The sequence below is a fragment of the Prionailurus bengalensis genome, chromosome A2, assembly GCF_016509475.1.
Source record: "Prionailurus bengalensis isolate Pbe53 chromosome A2, Fcat_Pben_1.1_paternal_pri, whole genome shotgun sequence".
In the NCBI taxonomy this organism is placed as follows: domain Eukaryota; kingdom Metazoa; phylum Chordata; class Mammalia; order Carnivora; family Felidae; genus Prionailurus; species Prionailurus bengalensis.
Window position 1 is genome coordinate 35434345 of NC_057348.1, and position 18624 is coordinate 35452968.

Genomic DNA, 18624 nt, shown 5'->3' on the forward strand with positions numbered 1-18624 from the left:
TTTAATTTAAAGCACAAAAAAGCAATCTCTGGTTCCCCCCACCCCTTTATCCCTTGGAGGCTAGGTATGGAGAAAATAGTATCAAACTATCATGAGAGGAAATTCATTCTGAAACTAATGGTAAGCTTGTGGGTGGACACAGATTTTTCAATAAGGGGGAAAGATCCAAGGGAAAGCTTTGGGGTGGAGATTTTGTTAGGTTAATAAATAAACTGGCAATCACAAACCAGGCAATGGACAGGTATCTGTAGTATAATTGGTGAAAGAAAGACATAGAGTGAAAGTCTCCTACACTGAGGTCTCTTGAAGTCACGAAGCCTCTGTTCATTCATTCACTCATTCATTCCTTCAACAAATACTTGAATATCTAAGCGCCAATCTCTGGGCTGCAAGCATGGCTATAAGACTGGATCTCGGAACTTCTGGAAATTGCACTGTGGTATGGGATTAAACATAAGGGAGAGTATAGTTATACACATTAGCCTTTTTTGGGGGGCAAAGCCTGCATGAACTCTCTGTCTCCGCCCCAAAGAAAATCAGTTTCCCTCCACCTGGTCTAGGCACAAAATAACACAGGTGTTTAGTGGCCCGGTGGGAATTCACCAAAATGGAAGCCTGGATTGGAATTTCAAAGGTAACACTGCTCTTTTTCAGGCCTTATTATTAAACTCATTGCTGAAGCATTCCCTTTGAGCAATGGATTGAAGTGCAGGAGCTGATTAGTGAAGTATGTTAACACGTGAGGCTGTAACCTTACACCTAGGTTTGCATTTCTGCTCTGCTGTGTATGAGCCATATAACTTTGGATAAGCTACCTAACCTGAGTCTCTGTTTTCTCATCTATCAAATGGATCTCACAGTTGTGTGAGATTAATACAGATAAAGACTTTAAGCATTTAGTACAGTGACTGGTCCACCTTAAGCACTCAGTATAAAGGAAAACACAAATCCAGGTGTGGGATTATTCAAGTTTGGAGCATCTCTGCTTCTCTTTGGTGGCATGTGGAAATAAAATGGGGCCATAAAAGCACATTGAGGCAGAGACCTGAAAATGAGAAACACCCGTACAAAACAAAAGATGGACAATGGTGTCAGGAATGACACAGAAAATTATAAACTTCTCCTAGATTTCATTTTTAGGACACCATCTGAATTCCATCCATCATATGAGTTTGGGATGACAAATTTAAGGCAAATTTCATAAAACACTACAGGGAAGTGAACCATAATATCAGCGCATGAGGATTCATCCTGGTATTGTTAAAATTAAGCAGAATGGCTTTGGAGCCTTTCTCTTTAGCAGCTTGCTTAACCATGTTGCTTATAAAAGGCAGCAGTGAATTGAAACTGAACAGTAAACTGTGCTCTCACCATCTGTCTTAAAAGGAATATGACATAGGAGTGACTGTCATTCACACTGTGTGTAAGGCAAAACCACTTCTACGTTTTTCCAGCCTTGAGTTGAACACCCTATACAGAGTTGGGACCAGACAATTAAAAATGCCTCTGAAGGTTATTTCCAGGGCTTACATTTCAATAGGAATTCTTCAACAATGATGTTTAAGCTGTTCAATGATAATTCACGTTACTTTATTAGATTGGGCTAATTAAAACACTGAAGATAACCCACCCTCTGCCATTCTCTCCTGTCCTGTTTTTCCCTTCTAATTTCCTCTAAGTGATCATTGAAATTTGGATAGGCTGTGGAGGTGACCTGACCAGTCACTAAATAACTACCATGGTCTTTGCTTTGCTAACCTGGCGGCTTTTAGAAAAACCACATTGGTAGCCACAATCTGGTTTGAACCTAAGAATAATAGCATTGCTTTGAAAATTCGGTGCCTAGACAAGCAAAGTATCCTTTTTTAGAGCAATTAGGTCAGTATTCTAGAGATGGAGACAGGGAATGAATGAAAAGCCCAAGGACCCTCCATATTCCTTCACTAGATTCTCCAGCATGCTGTCCCGATAGTTTGCTGGCCCACTTCTGACTAAACACAGAGATCTTTTCTTGCAGGTAAAGCATTTGATATACATTTTTTCCTTTCTGGAAACGTGAGCAGTGGCCTTTTTAGGTCAAATATATAGGTCTACATTATGGATGGCCCACAGTGCCTGCTTTTGTAAACTGATTGCTGTTCTGTCCTTGCTTACCCCAGAGCAGAGAAGATGTTCAATCTGAACAGGCATATTTCTGCTAAATGACCTTTGCTCAGCCTTGTGTTCATTATAACTTCACAACATGTCTACAGAATTGGATTAAACTAGGTTCAGTGTCTATTTGGTAATTCCTTGCGCAGCCGATTTTTTTTTTTTTTTAATTTAAAGCAATACTGAAGAACTCTGCTTTACTGCCAATAGCAGGGGGACTGTTTTATGAGGAGACATAATTTGACTTAGAATATTCCCCCTTCTTCTAACAGTGTGCTGTATTTTAATAGCGTTCCCATATATTATGCAAACGAAATGTTTTACAGACTTGTCACAGATGGCAGTTGGAAGTGACTATTGGACGAAGACTCCATACCACCCTCTTCTTAAAAACAACAAGCTTGATTTGTCTCCCCGTGGTCCCTAAGTTGAGGAGCATAAGCCACAGAATTAAGAATAAATTCTGAAGAGTTAAGCAGGGGTGGAAAACACAGTGTTCTTTAAAGAATGACTAGGGAAAAATGCCTTCCGGTGTGGTTCCTGAAGGAGAGAATTTCATGCCTCCGCTAATAAGAATTATTATTTTTCACTATATATCATGCATTGTGCTGGGAGAAAGATGGGAGGAGGGGAAGCGAAGTGCTTGAGAGCTCCAGGGGCTGTTGATTTCCCACAAGGTTGAGTGCTTCTCATTAGCAAAACTGTGGGTCACATATTCCCATTCTAGGCTTCTCTTTTAGGCTTTCCAGAGCAATTTTGGAGCACCTCCAAATGGTGTGTTTTGTGGCATCCATTTTTTTTGGCTACAGGTGCCTTTCAAACCTCTGTGTGCAAGCAACTCATGGCCCTCTGACCTCTATTTCCTGAAAGCAAAGTCTTCCCCCCATTTAAAAAAAAAATTGCTCCCATTTCTAAATCTGGTCACCATGAACATTTCCACGGAGTTCAGCTTATCTATTGAATGAGTCACACTTTGTGACTGTGACGTGGCTGAAAGAAATCCAGTTAAACTAACTCAAGTAGAAATGGGGGCTGTGGACAGAACATGGACATTTCATAGATCTCAGGGATAGGAAATACTGTAATGTCAGGGCCTCATGGAAAATGAAACTGGAAAATGAGTCTGGATCTAAACAGCTCTGGGAGACTCAGTAGTCAGAACAGTCAGAAAATTAATAGACTTCATTCAAATTTTTTGTCATCATTATGCTTTGGCAGTCTTTTATGTGTCCTTAATTTTTGGCCTTGCCGCCAACCTAGATATCATGTTTCACAGTCCCAAATCCAAATTCCTTGGAAGCCAATCTGTTGGCCTGACTCACCTTTTCTCTTCATTTCCAGATCCGTGGCCAAACTATGGTTGATGCTTATTTGAGTTAGGTGTTTTATTTTCCTGATCCAATCAGATGTGGATGGATTGGGGTACTCTGGAGGGGGAGAATACAGAAGAAGAGTCACATACTGTTGTAATATCAGAGGCTGTGGCCAGTAATAGGTAGTTTGGGAGAAGGGTGTGGGTATATCTTCTAACATAAAGTAGTCACCTTTGTTCCTAGGGATGCTTATGGAATAGACTAATTGTATTTCAGCAAAGGTAGAGTTGTTTGAAAAGGCAAGGTATTTTTCACTTATATCGAAAACATATTAAGTATGCATTTTTATTTTGCCCAGGGTCTGTTCCTTACAGCAATCAAAAAACAAGAGACTTGGTATGCCTGGGTGGTTCAGTCAGTTGAGCGCCTAACTCTTGATTTTGGCTCAAGTCATGATCCCAGGGTTATTGGATGGAACCCGCATCCAGCTGTGCACTGAGCATGGAGCCTACTCGAGATTCTCTCTCTCTCTCTCTCTCTCTCTCTCTCCCTCCCTCCCTCTGCCACTCCTCCACTCACACTCTCTCTGCCATAAATAAATAAATAGATAGATAAATAAAACTTCATACACGCATCCAGTGTGTGTGTGTGTGTGTGTGTGTGTGTGTGTGTGTGCTTGCATGTACATGTGCTTATACGCATGCACATACAATAAGAACAGAAGAGGAAATAGTATAAACTTTTAACGCCTAGAGAGACCTTACAGATTCTCCGACCCAACTCACACATTTCACAGATGAAGAAATCCAGACTCATAAAGTTTACATGGCTAGCTTAGGGGCACGCAGCTATTATAAGCAGCAGCGAAGAAATCCAGATCTCTTGAGCCCTCATTCAATGAGCTTCATAACCCAGATCTATTATTTTTTTTTTTTGTCTCCAGAAAGGAAGTCTTTATTAATTTAAACAGGCCTAAACATATATCAAACCGTGTCAGTGCATGGTTTGCTTCTTACCTTTCTGGTCCTAGCTCAAAGGTCCCCACCACAATGGACTACCTGACCACTGTCTAAAGTCAGTCCCATTCTTCAACCCTCAGGTTTTCTAGTGTATCATTGTTTTCATGGCTTTATTTCATTTACCCCAGTCTTTAATCACCTCATGTATTTGTTTTCTCATTTTTCTCCTTCATTAAAATGGGAGATTCCACGAAGATAAAGACCATTTCTCTTCTTCGCATCTGTATCCCCAGGCCCTGCAATCCTACCCAGCATTGTAGGCACACATAAATAATAAGTCACCACTGTATACATTTAATAAATATAAATAATGAAAGAAAGAAAGATTAGAGGGAAACACATAGACCCCTTTCAGATCACATGTACTTCCTAATGATTGAGGTCACACAAAGTTTAATATCCCTACAATACTCCATTTTTCTAAAGGTCTCTACATATTTTTGTGTGCCACATAACAATCTCAATCAGAAACAAAACCTGGAATTCATAGCCAAGGGAGCCAGCAACATCTGACTCAGATGTGACTTTACCTGTGTGGGTGTATTACACATAAACTGTGAGTGTGTGCATGACAGAGTAACTTGGCTTAGAAAGGATGCACCCCAAATAATCTCTTTGTTTGTGAATGTTCCTCTGACTCTCTGACAGTAAGAACTGTTCATTCTTATTTCTGGCTCTTGGCAGCCTACAGATGCTTCCTGTTAGTGCTCCTGGCAGGTTACTGGTGGGGCCTGTTGTTTATTGCCCTATCTATCAAGTCCTATTTATTTTTAAAATAAACTTTAAGTATACTGTAAACTCCCTTCACAAACAGATTTTTCCTCCTCTTTTACACTTGACAAGCCTCTAAAAGGAATAGTAACTCTGTCTCATAAATATTTGAACCCGAACCTTTTAGGAAAGAATTATACTTAAGGCACTCAAGAACAGGAATAGTTTCAGTCTAAAACCTCCCTTACAACTACTCCTTCTCTCTCATTCACTCACTCTCTCCCTATTTCTCTCTCTCTCTTTCTCTCTTGATCACTGTTTTTTTCAAATTATATTACCTCATCCTGATTCTCTACTGACCTTCCCCCTCCGTAGTCATTCCACACTGAGTCCAATTCTCTAGTCAAAATCACCTTCCATATCTTGCTTAAACATTGATTAAATATTGTAAATTTCCTTAACAAAAAGGTTAAAGTGCTTACTATTTCCAAGCTCATTAGGCCTATATCTCTTTCTCGGTCCTCTGTCATGCAACCTACTATTCCTGTCATTGGTAAACTGTACTATTTTCCAGATTAAGCTGATGAGGGAAGATAACGATAAGGTATGACATAAAAGGGCTTGGAATTTAGAGTCCAATTGACTCAGTTCAATACAACCACTACTACTTGTTAGCTCTGACTTTGAAGAAGTCCCTTAACTTCTCTTACTGCGTTTCTTCATTGGAAAGGTGAGAACTAACAACACCTATCTGGGTAAACACTCCCGCCATTCTTTAAATATTTCCACATCTTCTCCTCCTGAGCTCATGGTTGTATTACATTCCACCAGTGCTAGTCATAGGTCTACGTCTTGTTTTGGCTAATAAAATCTGAGAAGAAGTGATGTGTTTTACTCATGAATGGAAGCTTTTAGAGTCATTGTGTCGTTTGCTATGGTCCCCTACTTCAATGAGTCAAACATGGAAATGTGTGAAGAAGGAGCCTTTACCATCTGGGGTTTGGCTGTCAGCAATAAGCAGGGTCTTCTGCTGACCCTCTTTGGAAATGGGGCATGAGATATTGGGGTTGTTTGTTACTGCATCAAAACTTATCCTATCCTGACTGATACATTTACTTTGCAAGATTGTTTGGAGGATGAGTGACAATATACATAAGGTAGCAATGTAATATGCAATCAATGAATGGTAACTGCCATCATCAGTAACATTATTATCATCATTATTCCACTGTTATTTTGTTTGATTTATGTGTTCTTTTTAATTCTGTATTTTGGGTCCCCCCCCATCATTGTATTGTGCTATAAATATGTATTTGTATTTCTGGCAATTCAGTGAATTGTAAGGTCTTTGAAAAGGACAAAGATACTTTATGTGTCCTTGTTCAGGCATTCTCAGTCAGGTATGGCATCTGCACCAATTAAACTCTAACATAGTACTCTAAAAGCAGATATAGACAATGCATTAAAAAATGGGTGTATGTGTTTGGCAACAAAACTTAATTTACAAAAACAAGAGACAGACCTTAGTTGGCTGACCCCTGATTTGGACTATTCCTACTCCTCTCCCTCTTTCTCCTTTTCCATTTTTCATTCATTTGTCTCTTTCTCATCTGGGTATGACTATATTCCCTGCTGCCACAGGCAGATTTTTTCCTCACTGTCGACGGAAATGGCACCAATAGCCACGAGTCGTTGTCATATGGGAAATAAATCTCTTTCTCCCTAGCGTTCTTCTTGGGTAATACGCCCGGGCTTAGAACAGTCTCTGTTGGCAGGGCATGGGAATTCCTGATTGGTCAGGCTGAGTCCTATGACTACCCCTATGTTCGGAGAATAGTTGAGGTGCTGTGACTGATGAGCCTTTCAGTAGAACCAAGGTTAGGGATGGGAGAAGGGGTGGTGCTTGGTAGACACAACAGGATGCTCATTACAAGCCTCTTTCCTCCTCCAGATGTAGAGAAGCAGGGAAGAACCAAGTTCAGAGGACCATCCCTAACAGTCCCTTACTGTGTGGTACACTTGATACTATATACCCAGTCCCCATGCTTATTCCTCAAAGACCTCCTGCGTGGTCTGGAAACAAAAGCACTGGTTAGGATTTCTGTTGGATCGTACGTGAGAAGCAGGAAAGAGAGCAACCAAGGAAGATCTTAAGTGTCTGTCATTAAGTACTTGGGTGAGTAGAGGCACCCTGTATTTGGATGGTTAAAAATCATTCCTCAAACTGTGGGGGGGGGCAGCAGATGGGGACGCAGTAACATGGATAATCCCCAATTGGCTTGTAAGTATTTTTCTAATCTAAGAAAACTCACAAAACTTTATAAAAGGTAATAAACAAAGCAACAGGATGGTATATGAGTCAGGATTCTCTGGAAGCTCTCCAAATTCCTCTCTGCAACATGGGGAACATCTGCAAATTCCTAATAGGAGATGCCATAATTAGGGGGAAAAAAACGTATTCCTATTATTCCTGGCCACATAAATTCTACCTAAAAGGCATTACTGGCTACTACAGATGCGTGTTGGGCACTCAAAAACTGAGTCAGTTTGGTACACCAATACCTCCTCTATTTTTACTTGGCTCAGAAAATTTAATGAAATGATACAAATCCCCGAAATCTAATATTTTTATGTGATAAGATTGTGTAAGAGGAGGGGGTGGAAGAGAAGTTTGGAAAATGTGGTGACAGATGGCAAGTGGGCTCAGGCACACAGTGTTCCTATATATAGGGGAGGGGACAATCTGGTTAATCAAGGGGGGGAACATTTTTAAATTTAGATTCAAGTATTTTATATATTCAGCAACATAATTTACTGAAGCAGCCTAACTGGATAGAACTTTTAAATATTTTTTTTTTGGTTGGGGGTGGGTTGCGTGATACATATTTTCTACAGTTTTACATATTCTTTCATGACGTCTACATTTAAAAATCAGATGGTATCTACAGGCTTTGAGGGTGTCTTTAAAGAGAGTGCTGAGAATATCTATTTCTAGAGAGAGTTCCTTCCAAGGAAATTTAATGGGATTTTAAAAATTAGGGTCATCACAGCTAATTTAGCAACACTGGAAAATTAAAGTGAGTGTTCACAATGAAGATAACTTTCTACGTCAGCAGAATAAACAATGGATTGGCAATGAGGACACCTGTGATTAAGACCTAAATCTAGGTAAACATAAAGTGAGGTCCTTTGTGTCACTTTGCACAAGTCAGATCAGTGGTTTGGGTCTTAATCTTCTTATTTTTAAAATATGAGTTTGGATTTAAAAATCTCTGGGGCATTTTTAGTTTTATGTTTCCATTGTTGTAAGCTGTCTATTAATGCTCTGTTAATTAGGATTGATTCTTTTGGTTGCACGTAACAGAAAGCCCTACTCAAACTGCCTCAAACTATCCCAGGGAAGGTCTAGTATGTGTTGTGTGGACTTGGATGGTTTGATTCAGCGAAGAATATTTTTACCATTAGGCACTTGGCTTTCCATGGTAGCAGCCTCGTGTTAAGGGTGGCAACCTCTTTAGAATGTCCACATGCCTGTTAATGACTTTGAATCAATGACCTGCTTCATTGTTCAGGTCTGGACAAAAAGAGAAAATCATTTCCTGAATCGTAGATGAATGAAGAACTGTTTTGATAAACCTGTCTTTGCGTATCATTGGCACCCGTTGACTTCTTTGCTCATCTCTGACCGTGACCGGGGAATCCGACTGCCCTGAGCCATAGGAGAGACTCCTACAACCAGCATTTAGCCCAAGCAAAGGGGTTGTGGCTACTAACCGATTAAAAATCAAGAAGGGAGAATGTAGGTAAGCGGGAAACCATGAAGTTTACTAACCATTTAGCGCTTAGAAAATCTAAGGTTCACATAATCCTCACAGTTAAATAAGAGCTAAGAAAAAAAACCCCAAATTAACAAAATAGAAGTTTATATGGTAACTATTATCATATTAAGCACTTAATAAGCTTTCAATAAAGATGCAGGCATTGGGCTAACCTTAAAGCAGATAAACACAGAGAAGGTACTTCTCAGTTGGCAACTAATTAACAGAAATCGTGGGTATTTCTGGAGTTGCTATAGTGACCAGAGGCCTACTGCAGTAAGTTTTTGTTTTAGTACAGTGGTTTTCAAACTTGGCTGCAAATTGGAACCACTTAGGGAGCTTTGAAAGATACTGTCGCGTGGATCCCAGATCTAGAAATCTTGGCATGATTGATTTGGGGTGGAGGTCTGGACGTTTAGAGTTTTTTTTTTTTTTTTTTTATTTTTTTTTCAACGTTTATTTATTTTTGGGACAGAGAGAGACAGAGCATGAACGGGGGAGGGGCAGAGAGAGAGGGAGACACAGAATCGGAAACAGGCTCCAGGCTCCGAGCCATCAGCCCAGAGCCCGACGCGGGGCTCGAACTCATGGACCGCGAGATCGTGACCTGGCTGCAGTCGGACGCTCAACGGACTGCGCCACCCAGGCGCCCCCGTTTAGAGTTTTTAAAACTCCCCCAGGTTATTGTAATTCATAGTCAAGACTGGGGACCTCTGGTTTAGGGCATCTAAGTGGGGGCACGCACAAATGCTTTCTACCCCCTTCAGTCACATCCAAGCTTCCCTTGAACTCCTTTTTATAATTCTCTTTTCCTCCTCTACTCTAAACTAGTAACTACTAGATTCCCCTCTCTAAGCTGGGACTCCCAGAGATACCACATGGTCCCCATTACAGTATGAAAAAACCTGAATGTGAGGGTGGAAACCAAGAGTGGGGAAGGCCTACTGTCAATATGGTGTGTGAGGAGAAAGGGACCAAAGGGTGGATGAGAGAAAACAAGAAGTGAGGCAAAAAGCCTTTCTTCCTGGCACCAGGATGTGGTTGGTGATGCACATGTAGGCATTCTCAGACTCAGATTCCCACACAAACACCCATACACATACAGACACATCATCTGAAATTCTTCCCTGCCTCCTCCCTGTGCATCCCACTGCCAACCGCTTGCTCAGAATTTTGCTGCGAATTCGTAAAACCCCTAAAACATGAATAAATGAGAAACGGTTATGTTTATTCATTCACTCACCCTTTCATTTACTCATCTATTCTAGAACTGTTTACTGAGCACCTACTATGTGCCAGGTACATTGCCAGATGGTGAGTGAACAGTGGTAAACAAAACAGAAATGTATAGCATGTACCAAGGCCCTGAATCTGGAAAGTGTTTGGAGTGTGTGAGATGGCACAATGATTATCTTGGTCACCCATTCTGGAGTTCTAGTCCCTGTACCTTGGTCGTTGAATGAATACTTGCTGAGTGAATGAATGCCTGAATGTATTACTGAGGGAAGACCACAGTGACTGGAGTATGGCGAGGGTGGGAGTGGTTAGGGAGGACTGGGATGATATTCAGGTTGGAAATACGGGTATAAATGGCTTATGCTGGGCCTGCAGTCTATGGCTTGAAAACAAAATCTGACATATATTCTGTACATTGGAAAACGAGGGTGTATTTTCAAACAAGAAATGATAAGGACAGGGAAGGTATCTCTGAGACCAGAGGGATTCAAAAAGCGCCAAAGAATAGGATGTAAGAATGTTCCAGAAAGAGGGTACAGGATGTGCAGAAGCTGGGAGCCAAGAAAGGCATAAGAGGTTTGAAGAACAGAAAGGCACTATGTTTACCTGAAGATATAGAGATGAAAGATAGTCTAGTGGACAGACAAGTGAATAAGTAAATATGGCACGGAGCAGAGATGCTGGGGCGAATGCAGCAGGCACTGAATTGTGTAGGGTTGCAGAGGAGGAGTGTCCAGTCTAGACTCGGGAAGCCAAGAAATACTCCATGGAGAATGTAGTACCAAAACCAAATCTACACAAGTGGGTTGATTTAGGAGGTGGAAGGGGAAGAAGAAAGGTACATAGAAATGGAAAGAGGAGGGGCGCCTGGGTAACTCAGTCGGTTGGGCTTCTGACTTCAGCTCAGGTCATGATCTCGCGGTCTGTGAGTTCGAGCCCCACGTCGGGCTCTGTGCTGATCGCTCAGGGCCTGGAGCCTGCTTTGGATTCTGTATCTCCTTCTCTCTCTGCCTCTCCCCCTCTCATGCTCTGTCTCTCTCTCTGTCAAAAATAAATAAACATTTAAAAATAAAATAAATAAAAAAAAAGAAATGGAAAGACCAACAGGATGTTTCAAACAGAAAACGTTGAATGTACCGAAGCACGGAGATGTAACAAAGTATCTAAAAATTTAGAGCTAAATCTTAGTGACACATACAAATCAAATTTAATTTTAAGAGTTTATGGAGACTTAGAATTTCAGGCACTCTGGTGCCCACCCTAACAATCTTTTGAATTAGGTATCAGTCAGGCAACTGGGGGAAGGTATTTGCATAGGATCTAATGGTGAGTTTGTGGTGTAGCTGAAATCCAGAGTTCATTCTATTAGCTTTTCTATTATAGTGTGTTACTGACAAAGTCAAAAAATAAAGAAGGAAAAGGAAGGAGGCCCAAAGAATTATGGATTATACATATTATATTATATTATATTATATTATATTATATTATATATGAACACATACACTTCTATTTTTCTGTATTGTTTCTATTTCTGGAAATTATCTTCCCCCATTATTAAAATTCAAACCAGAAGAAAAAGATAATCAGCCATATTGATAATAAGACAAAGACCAGAAAGGAAATTTACTTGAAGAGAAGTTAGAGACAAACTTAAGGTGTCAAGAAAACTTAATGGAGTTTAAGCCCACACCAGCCAAAGGTGATTTATGATTGTCTATTGTAGTTTAACCATTGGTATCATGTAAGATCCTATAGAAAAAGAAAAACATTCCTGTTGTTAATTCTTGGGTCTTGCATAGCAGGAAACTTACTGGCACAGGAGTGAGATCAACTACAGTTTACAAGCAACAAATATTTAGGGAAAGGAAAGTACTTTAGGTTGGTTATGTAGACTAAGGTCATCTTTAGAGGAATAAGTTAGTGGCATTGGAAAATGTGATATTTTTCAGAGAAAAAAAAGCAAATCATAAAACACATTGTATATTAACGTACAATTTTTAGAAAAGCAACAAAACCAAATAAGGATGTTTGGAAAAGTTTATGTACACTTAAATGTAAGTACTGGTAACTTACATGTGATAAATTATAGTTGACTTTAAAAGTTTTCAATTTATTTATTTTTTATTTTTTAACGTTTATTTATTTTTGAGAGACAGAGACAGAGTATGAGAGGGGGAGGGGCAGAGAGCGAGGGAGACACAATATCCAAAGCAGGCTCCAGGCTCTGAGCTGTTAGCCCAGAGTCCAACAAGTGGCTCTAACCCACAACTGCGAGATCATGACCTGAGCATTTCAGGTGCCACAAAAGTGGCAAATAGAAATATTTATTTATCTATTTTTATTTTACTTTATTTATTTTATTTTCATTTTTTTAATGTTTACTTATTTTTGAGAGAGAGATACAGAGTGCGAGTGGGGGAGGGGCTGAGAGAGAGGGGACATGCAGAATCCCAAGCAGGCTCCAGGTTCTGAGCTGTCAGCACAGACCCTGATGCGGGGCTCGAACCCATGAACCACGAGATCATCACCTGAGCCAAAGTTGGATGCTTAACCACCTGACCCACCCAGTAGCCCCAAAAGTTTACTATTTAGATCTTTAGTTTTCTACCTTTTAAAATATGAATATATTACTTTCATTAAAAAAAAAAAATCACTTATGCCTGGCCAAGTCACCAAACCAGGGCTTAATACCTCACCTAATATCAGTTTTAACCTTTCCCAGAATTGTGGTCTTAACTGAGTCCGGAATTTTCTGGTCAGCACCAAAGAGGTAGTCTGTCAAAGGACACTTCTCCATCCCCACCCCCAAGGAAAATGAGGTAATTTACCTAATAAGACCCCCTGCACTTCCCCAAAGAGAACATGACCTTGCCAGAAACACTCTTTCCTTTTCTTTTGTAAACAATTTCTTTGCCCCACCTTCTTTCTTACAAAATCTTCCATTTTGGACATCTCCTTGGAGCTCCCCTCCGAATCACTTAATAAAACCAATTAGATCTTCAAATTTTTTGTTGTTTAACACTTTATATGTAGGAAAAAAAATCAAAGTACGTCAGTTCTAAAAATACATATTAAACCATTATTAGCTTTAGTCAACACACTGGTCTATCTTCAATATTCATTTCCTCTTTATCATTCTTGTCCTAATTTTCCGTTAAGTACCACACTCACCTCACTCCATGCATCTTTTCTGGCAGAAACTGATTTCTTTCTTGATTTGGGCGTGGAGAGTGTGGTGTGGCTCTAAGCCTAGCAATATGATCTTTTTTCCCTCGGCCAAGCCAGTTACCTGGCTCAAGTCATTGATTACCAGGAGCAGTAAGTGACCCAAGTTAAATTAAAGCCATACGAGAAGTGGTTTGCTAGTGGAAGCTGAAAAAGAATCTTCCTTGCTCATCTGACAGAAATCAAAACAGTTCTTTCCGTTGCCATTATGTGGATGAAGAAGCTCGTAACTGAGACAGCTGTGGGCAGCTATGCTTGATCCATTGTGGAGAGCCTGCCGTAGGATGCGCTACTGGAAAGACAGAGAGAGAGTTGAAAATGAGTTAGGTCCTTGAAGTCTTGGTGGAATTACTGAATCAAAGCCACGGAGTTTAGGAGGTGAGCCCCACCTGTGAACTCTCAACCTTTAAGAAATCATTCATTTTTGGGACGCCTGGGTGGCTCAGTGGATTAAGTGTCCAACTTCCACTCAGGATCTCATGGTTCATGAATTCGAGCACCGCATCAGTCTCTCTATTGACAGCTTGGAGCCTGCTTTGGATTCTGTGTCTCCCTCTTTTTCTCTGCCTTTCCCCACTCAGTCTCTGTCTCTCTCAAAAATAAACGTAACAAAAAAATTATAGAAAAGAAAGCATTCATCTTCTTTATTATGCATCGTAGCTTGAATTGTTGTTGTTTGAATTGTTGTTGTTTTCCATTAACTGAAACCAAGCATATCGTATTTCCTTCTTTCTTTGTTATCCCTGTCCTGAAAGGTTACTATCAGGTAATTCAAGATCTTCCAGTTTAATAGAAAATTATTTGATGTTACTGGTTTTATTTTCCTTGACCTAGCTGGCATATTCCAGAACTGTGTTATCCCATACAGTACCCACTAACCATATGTGTCTACTTAAATTGAAATTAATTAAAATTAAATTAAATTAAAAATGATTGCCTCAGTTGTACTGGCCACATTTCAAGTCCTTAATAGCCACATGTGGATAGTGGCTACCATCTTGGCCGGCACAGACATAGAACAATTCCAGCATTACAGAAAGTGCTACTGTATAGTGCCTACTAAGAGAGAAAGAGAGACAGTAAATGATTAGAAAACTTGTGTTCTAACATCACCCAGGCCACTAAACTCACTATATTCCCTCTGGTAAGTAAGCTTCTTCCCTTTGTTACATCTTTTTATTTCCTCTAGAGCAGAGAGGTTGGACTAGGAGGTTTTGGAGGGTGGAGGGATCTCTTCTAGTTTCAATATAATGAAATTCTAAGTGCTTTCTTTTGATTTTTAACATTTGTAGACTTTTCTTTATTCTTCAAGGGTCAGCTGTGCGCTCTATCATGAGATCATACTCAGATATCAAATACTGAGAACGAGGACTGAAAATTCAGGGCAGTTTCATTTCTTTTCTTCTGGCAAAAAAAAGGAAAAGAAAAAAAAATCCAACACAGATTTAGTGGCAGGTAAGTATGGGTTTAAACAACGTATGGGCCAATTTCCTTGACTAAGTGGCATAGCCGTTGACTAACACAAATCAAGGCAGTCATCCTGAATATGTGTCACTTTGTAAAAGCATGCTATTGGCTACCAAGAGAACTAGCAAAAGGTATTGGGGAAGGCACACCATCTACTTATTTAGAGAAAAACAGTTTGTTGTGTATGCTGTCATGATAGTGAACTCATATTTTACTTTTGATTGATTTATTATTATTCATTTGTTTATGCAAACAGTTGAGTGTATACTGTAGGCCAGGTACTACATACATGTTCAATTCTGAAGATACAGTGGTAAAAAAGATACTGGTTTTCCTTGCTCTCATGGTGACTCTAGGAAAGAGATAAAGCAGGTAACAAGCAAGTAATGCCAAAAACAGTTATTTACAATGGTGGTTAAGGCTACAGAGATGATACCCTGAGGGCTGCAGGAGCATGTAGCAGAGGGACTTGATCTCTTTTGGAGCAAAAGGCTACCAGGAGGAAGTTTCCCTGTCCCATTCAGGGACCCAAGAGAAAACTGTAGCACGAGTCAAGAGTGAGAGTGTTTTAAGATGAGGCCGGAGATGTAGACCAGGGTAGGGATACAGAGCCTTCTCAACCATGGTCATGAATATGGGCTTTATTTTAGGCTCAATGGAAAACTACCAAAAGGTTTTTAAATACAAGAGTGGAATGATCAACATGCATCTCAAACACATTGCCTCTTACTGCAGAGTGGGGACTGATAGGTGGGAGGAGCACATATATTAGGAAAGTATTATCATAGTTGATGAAAGATGATGGTTGCCTAAACAAGGGTTGAAATGGAGAGGGAGAGAATGGATAGATTTAAGGCATAGACAGAAAGTCAAAGTAATAGGAAATGACACAATGTGGAAGTTCATAGAGAGGGAGATGGGAAAGACAGTCTTCATTTTTGGCTTGAACCATTCATTGGGATTAGGCAACAGTGATGATGAATACAACTATGGATGTGTGAGTTTTATGAACCAAAGAAATCATTACTGTTTTTATAATTATCATCAAAGCAGTCATTTTCATGACCTTTATGTGCTTATATGTTCATATTCTTGTAATAAAGAGGCCACTTGGTCTCTAACTCACTAGTTTATTTATTACTTTGATCGTAGAGAAGAAAGTGAAGCTGTTGTTTCAACTTTCTCTCTGTTCTAAAAGAAAAGTAAAGAAATGAGAAGTAGAAGAACCAAAGAAATGACCTTGTTCTTTCTTTTTCTTCTGCCTGGAAGACAGACAAGATAAGCAATGAGGAATTATAATTGATAAAGTAATTGTAGAGATAGGCTGCTAGAGGTGAAAAATGAGATTCCTACATGAAGGTTATCTTTCCTTCCAGCCTAAGAAAAACTTTGTCTCCCATTTCCCTTTTCTTACAGTTCCTGAAAATTCTGCCTTATGTATCCAGATTCAAATATAGACCTAAGTATCACTAGTTTTATAGGAAATGACTTAGGTTCTGTTCATTCTTTGTTACTATTAATGATGCTTATTCTCTCTTGAGCAGAGTTTGGCTTTTTATTTGTTTCCTTGTTTGCTTTTGTCTTGTTTTTTACCTTGTGGATGCTATGGATTTTTAAGAAATAATTTTCTCTTCTTCACTAGTTGGAAACTTAGAGTCAAAATAATGCTTTTTGTGTATCACTTGACAGTTTACATTTCATGTTCAAACTTTACATCAGGCTCATCTTTGTTTACTTGGTCTTTTATCTTTATTATGCAAAATGTATTGTTTCTTACTAGTACTGCTTATCTGTATTTGGTTGATTGGAGCTTAGGTTCTGGGAACTAAAGATAAGTCTGAATCTTAGTTCTTCAATCTTATTAGAGGTGTGATATTAGTTCAAATACTTAACTTCTCTGAAATTTGATTTTCTACCCATAAAATAGAGATCAATAAGATATAGATCTGTTCGCAATTTTGTAAGTATTAAATGAGACACTGAATGTAAAGGCTCAGCCAGGGTTTGGTATATAGAAAGAGTCCCCCCCCCCTGCCCCCAGCACCCCCAAATAGATATTAATAGAATAGCACTGTCATCATTATTATACAAATTTTTTAATGTTTATTTTTGAGAGACAGAGGGAGACAGAGCACGAGGGGGGGGGGCAGAGAGAGAGAGGGACACACAGAATCTGAAGCAGGCTCCAGGCTCTGATCTGTCAGCACACAGCCTGACACAGGGCTTGAATGCACAAACTGTGAGATCATGACCTGAGCCGAAGTTGGACGCTTAACCCACTGAGCCACCCAGATGCCCCTCATCATTATTATATTTGATTATATTCTTAATTATAATAATATTGTTATTATATATCATCAATCATCATCAATATTATATATTATCATTATAACTCCTATTCTCTTATTGTACTTCATTTACTTTCTCTTCATCATCCTTTCCTTCTTCTTAGCTTAAATATATTTTGAATCATGGCAGGTGATAAGAGAAATAAGGCAAGTATATACATGCTGTTTAGGTCCCAAAGGTAAGACTGACAACTAGGGATAACTGCTGTGTATCTGGTATAGGGCACATAGGACTGTTTGGTAGACTGGAAAATTTCAGGTGAGTTCTAGAAAAAAAAAGTAAAATAACACAAATGATTTATATACACAAATGGAAGAAAAATAACATTATTACTTAGCCAAGGGAAAAGGTATATAGCCTTCTCATGATCATGATTTTAAAATAGACATTTTCAGCCAATTGATAGGTAGCCCCAGTGACTATAGAAAAAAAGAAATTGGACTTCAGTGCTACAGAAGGCATATAGTTGAGATAGAAAGTACCATGACAATTATCCTCTTATCCATGCCTCCATTTTCATTAACCAATTGAAATGAAATAAGAAAAAACCTCAGGGTTGGGAAATCACAACCAAAATGTGTTATCTCAAGAAATGCGATTTAAATGGTATACATCTAAGCCACTTTAATTTGCATTGGATTGAAACTTGGCATGTTTCTTAGTCCAGATGTAATTTATTTAAATTCCTTTAGTTGTTTTTCAATTTAGAAATATGCATAGACATAAAATCTTGCCTGTCTCAAATTTTTTTCCTGCGCATTTGTGAATTAAAATTAGCCAAATTATTAAGTGGACTGTTCTTAAACTGAAGTATGATGGCTTTTATTTCTAATGCTAAGAAGTAAGCAGTGTGGTAATCAGGGGAGTGAGGGATTCTTTCATGGTACTTTATGTCAGGATACAGGAATTAGCCCCTTCAATGGGTTTCCCAGGAAACTTAATAACTAACACAAAGTATAGGTGAGTTTTTTTTTTTAAGACTTTTATACTCATTTGGTGAAACAGGGAAGAGTCACACTCCATAGGATATAGTTTTCCACCAAGAAATCCCCTTTGGACATTTCTGTTCTAAGGCCTCTTCCTGAGCCTCTAATATATTTCTGTCTCTGCCTCTCTACCTCCTACCATTTTTTTTTTCTCCCTCCTGGTTTTCTCCTTGTCATATCCTCTATCACTCATCCCTCTGCCCACTGCTTCTTATTATACAGGGCAATTCGCTGAATATTCTTGGCTATTTAACCATTCTGAGTGTTTTAGCTTTTACCCCCAGTTATTTTCATCGGTCTTTTCCTCTGAATTAAAGTGCATTTCTCCATGGGGCAGATAAATAGGCTA

The 18624-nt window shown here is 39.3% G+C and overlaps 1 long non-coding RNA gene across 1 annotated transcript; it reads right to left on the reverse strand.

Annotated features, from left to right (window-relative positions):
* Nucleotides 1-236: 236 nt before the first annotated feature.
* On the reverse strand, nucleotides 237-13975 carry LOC122487412. The gene is made up of 4 exons (XR_006298374.1): nucleotides 13863-13975; nucleotides 13420-13765; nucleotides 3474-3578; nucleotides 237-434 (listed from the first exon to the last, which is right to left on the reverse strand). It is a non-coding gene; the product is annotated as an uncharacterized LOC122487412 (long non-coding RNA).
* Between the last annotated feature and the right edge of the window lie 4649 nt (nucleotides 13976-18624).